Below are 5,181 nucleotides of genomic sequence, written 5' to 3' on the forward strand. Positions count from 1 at the left end.
GGTGGGAAAATTAGGGGTTTCTGGCCCACATGGCAGCCATTTCCCCTGATCCTGTCGCCGTATCAGCCATTTCCTTCCCCTGGAACTGTGAGGCTTTTAATTGTTTTAAAATCTGCAGTAGAATATTGTTATATCAACATACTACAGGTACTCTAAACTCTCAGCTTCCATTTTTAAAAAATGCTATCGACTTACACTATGTTAATCCACTTTGGTTCTCAATGAGAAAGGTGGGCTACAAATTCAGGAAATAAATAAAAGCCCTCCAATGGGGAAGGAAATGGAGGCCAAGGGGGCTGAGGTAAGGAAAATGGTGCCGAGGTATGTACAAGTTGCAAAACTGAACATCTTTTTGTCCACATCTGGCATCCAAAGGCGGGTTTGACTGTGATCTTTCAAAAAAGATCATACCAGACCAGGTTTGGGGAAGCTGGGAAAACACAGGATGAAGAGACGCCGTCATGTGGCTGCTTCTGAAAACAGCGCTGCTGTGAAGAAGCCAAGGCATAACAAAACAGCTGCACTGAAACAGCCTTAGATTTGCACGCCAACCTTCCTGTGCTTTCCCATCGACGTGTCATTTTCGTCTAGAATCCCCCGTGATGTAGTTCAGCCTAAGGTAAATGTACGCACGTACACGACTAAGCATTTATGCAATATTAAGTCTACAATCCCCACAAAGCAACGGCAAATGGAACTTGCTGAGCTCTGAACGAGCCCTGTTGCTAGACTGGGGAAGCAGAAATAAAAACGGAATTCCCTATCAGGTCTCACACATTGCGGTTCCTCCCAGAGCTTTCCTTTAAAGAATGTGAAAGCTGCTATCACAGTCTCAGTCACCTCTTCTCTGTCCAGATATGGCCAAAGCCCCCAGCTTTTCCTGTTACATCTCATGCATTCCAAACCCCTGATTATCTTGTTCCTCTTGGTTGCTCAGACGTAGCTGGCATGAGAAGAGCAAAGGTGAAGTGCTTACTGGGAATGACACACATTAAGAACACTGCAGTGGTGAATTGAGTCTAAGTAATTAGCCCAGGCAATTTTCATAATGGGCTCGTGGAGATTTCTCACGGGTTTGCTGTAGGATGGTGGTAGGGTTGCCAACCTCCAGGCGGTGGCTGGAGATCTCCTGGAATTACAACTGAGTTCAGTTACCCTGGCGAAAATGGTGGCTTTGGAAGGTGGACTCTATGGCATTATACCACAAACCCTGCCCTCCTCAGGCTCCACCTCCAAAGGTAAAAGGTCCCCTGTGCAAGCACCGGGTCATTACTGACCCATGGGGTGACGTCACATCCCGACATTTACTAGGCAGACTATGTTTACGGGGTGGTTTGCTAGTGCCTTCCCCAGTCATTTTCCCTTTACCCCCAGCAAGCTGAGTACTCATTTGACCGACCTCGGAAGGATGGAAGGCTGAGTCAACCTTGAGCCGGCTACCTAAACCAACTTCCGTCGGGATCGAACTCAGGTTGTGAGCAGAGCTTGGACTGTAGTACTGCAGCTTACCACTCTGCGCCACGGGGCTCCTCCAAAATCTCCAGGTATTTCCCAACCTGGAACTGGCAACCCTAGATGGAGGTGGCATGGCAACCTTAGATCTGAAATATGTCAATGAAAATAGGCAAGAAACAATCTGCCTTGGTCAACAGGCAAGCCACTGAATTCTGAACGGAGTGAAGGTGCTGAGCTGTGTTTAAGGGCAGTCCCCTGTAAAAGGTATCAAATGAAGGCCCTCTCTCTGGTAGCCCCCCCCACCAGAGCCTCTTCAGTATTTCACAGGTGAAAACAGGGTCATGTCTGTAACATCTCCAGTCATATAAAAAAAATCACTGCCAGAATCTCCTCACCCTGGTGGACATTGCGACAGGCAGCACTCTTCCTCCTGTATACTTAGTTCATATACTCTGCAGTAGCTCTGTTTTAAAAGCCAAGATGGCATTTCTTGGGTGAAAACGTGCTGGAAGAAATCAAATAATTAGGTTGCTTTGCATGCTCAGATGACAGACTTTCAATAGCCACTTAGATGAAATGTCAAATTTTAGAGGCAGTATACCTCTGTAAGCCCTGATCTGGCTGGTCCAATCCTATCAAATCTTGGAAGCTAAGCAGGATCGGCCCTGGTTAGCATTTGGATGGAAGAAGGCAGGGCTACACCAGCAGTAGCAAGCAGAAGAAAAGAATCGAGGTGCTGAACAAATCCTTTATTGTTACTTCCTGATCCCAAATCAAGAAGTAACAGTATTTATTCAACACCTTGATTCTTTTCTTCCGCTGAGTATTTGGATGGCAGACCAAGGAAGTCCAGGGTTGCTACATAGAGGCAGGCAATGGCAAACTACCTCTGAACGTCTCTTGCCTTGAAAACCTTATGGGGTTGCCATAAGTCGGCCGCAACTTGACAGCACAGATGTTAGGGACAGACAGCAGTGGATGAGTTCTACTAGATCCATAGGCATCTGACTGACCACTTTTGGATAAAGAATACTTTAGTGAAGAATTAGCATATGTGCATGCAATAGGCAGGGTTGCCAAATGCCCGGGCAGCCCACCAATCCTCAGCTGGTCGGTGGGTGGAAGTAGGAAGAGGGGGAGCGATTTGTGCCCGCCACAATGCCAGCACTTCCGGGTTTACCCCGGATGTAGGCTTGCCAATCTCCAGATACTAGCTGGAGATCTTGTATCCCATTGGGAACCTGTTGACATCACTGCTGCAGAATGTTGAATTGAAATAGACTATTTTTCTATGTAATTGATTTACTACAAAATGGATGATATACTATGGGGCTGAAGAAACTTATGTGAAACAGCCATCCCCCATTTTATTATACACCTGCTATTTTGCAACTTGTTTATGTGCATTTTTGTACCAAATTCCCGTGCTAATTTCCAAACCTTTTCGGTACAGGCACGGAGGTGCCCTTTGTTTTTGATTTGCTTAACCTCCAGATACTAGCTGGAGATCTCCTGCTATTACAATTGATCTCCAGGCGATAGAGATCAGTCCCTCTGGACAAAAGGGCCACCTTGGCAATTGGACTCCATGGCATTGAAGTCCCTCCTCAAACTCCACCCTCCTCAGGCTCCGCCCCCAAAACCTCCCACCAGTAGCAAAGAGGGACCTGGGATGCTCTAGTAATTTCCTCCAAAATTGCTAGAGGGTCCCGCATGATGCCTGGAAGTGCTGGCATCACACCACGTGTGTGGATGATAAAAGCAAAGAAGAAGGACCTGGCAGCCCCAGCAATAGTGCTGCCAGCTCCGGGCTGGAAATTCCTGGAGATTTTGGTGGTTGTGTCTGGCGACCTCAGCAGGATATAGTGCCATTAAGTCCATGCTCCAAAGCAGCCATGTTCTCCAGGGGAACTGACCTCCGCACTCCAGAGATCAGTCGTAATTGTTAGGGTTCTGAGGGATTATTAATTAATACAGCTACCATTCAGAGGGATAGGATCGTGGTTATGGCTTATTAAAAGGTAAGGTTGAATCACACACACGCACAAAAGAAACAAAGTCATTTGTTTCAGCAAAAACCAATCTACTAAATTAACTCAAGGGTAGGGTTCACTGGGAATAAAACAACTAATCCTTTCTACATTGCTAAGTTTCCTAACCTTGCCAGAAGCCTCTGGCAGGTGCTAAGCTTACTCTTGAGTAGGCATTCTTAAAGGACAAGATTGCCTCTCCATCCTTCTAGGCTGGTATTGAAAGAAACTCAAACTGGATACTGCTTTCGCTTCTACACAAAGGAAAATACAAAAGCAGTAAAATGCAGATTGTTTGTGTACATGACAAGCAAACACGTTTGCAATGGATACTCTGCTGACCACTTGGTTAATTAACACATTACATCATTTCCTTGAACTGGTCAGTATCTAGACATTCAACATTAACCCTTGACTGTCTGACATGTAACAAAAGCTCGCCACTAAATACCCAAGAGGAATTCCAGATCTCCAGGTCCCACCTGGAGGTTGGCAACTCTACGGCCAGATCCAACCAAGGTGGCCTCTGCTAGCTTCTGCCTTCCATATGGAATAGGAGGCATCAACCTCACAAGGTTGGCCTGAGCCACAGTAAAAAAGGAGAGCTGATGCTATTATTTGATCCCCCCAAAACCCTCATTGGTAAAAACTACATTTCCCAGGGGGCACCTGTAAAGGATATTATTTTTTTGAGGAATACTTGCAGGGTAACGCAGTTCTTTAACGATTTTTAAAGCCACGCCCCAAACGAATTAAAAAACAAACTGTGCAGGGTTCCCAAATGGTATCGTGCCTGCACGATGGGAAAATAAGTGCCATAAATTCCCCACCCATGTCCCCCTCCATTTGCAACGCTATGGAGGATTTTTTTTTTTATCAACATTTCCCATTGGGCTCTGCGGCGAAATCTCTCTAGGAATATCTTCCATTGACGGAGCTGCCATTTCTCCTCCGTCTCAAATCCTCCAAAAGCGCAATCCCTCCTGGAAGTTGTAGTGCTCCTGGCGAGAAGCCTCCGTTACCACTATGGCGCCAAGAAAGCAGCTGAACCACATTTCCCAGAATCCCTCGGAACCAGGGGCAACAACGTGAATAACGTCGGCTTCTCTTTTTTTTCCCTATAGGAAATCTCGCGAGGCTTGTTCCTCCCCTCGGTATTCCGCCCTCTCTGACTCTAATTTGGGAGCGCGCGGGGGCTGACGGGAGCGACGTTAACTCTTCGCTTCCCTTCTCCTCCTGGCGTTGCATTGTGCGTTTGTACGGCCGCTGCGCGCGCGCGTGTGAGAGACAGAGAGAAAGAAGGGGAGAAATGGAGGGGGGAAAAATAATAAATAAAAGAAGAAGCTCGCCTCAGACCCCCATCTCTATGACTCTCTCCCTTCTGCGCTTTAGAAAATGGCGGCCGACCTTCGCGCTGCTTCTGGGGCGTGCCGGGAGTTGTAGTCTTTTTCCCCCCGCCGGGCCCTTATCACCGAAGGCCGGCCCGCCCTCGGGGGGACTACATTTCCCACCCTCCCCCCGCGCGAGGCGAGGGCCGGACGGGAGCGAATGGGACGGGAGGGGGGGCGTTTCTGAGCCGTCCCTCCTCCCTTCCCTCACCCCTCCGCCTGCGCCGCGGCTGCTGCTGCTGCGTTGCGTGAGGGAGCGCGAGCGAGTGGCGCAGCCAGCGACCGCGGCCTCCCCCGGGCGGCGCGAG

Source organism: Euleptes europaea, chromosome 18 (genome assembly GCF_029931775.1).
Source record: "Euleptes europaea isolate rEulEur1 chromosome 18, rEulEur1.hap1, whole genome shotgun sequence".
Classification (NCBI taxonomy): Eukaryota; Metazoa; Chordata; class Lepidosauria; order Squamata; family Sphaerodactylidae; genus Euleptes; species Euleptes europaea.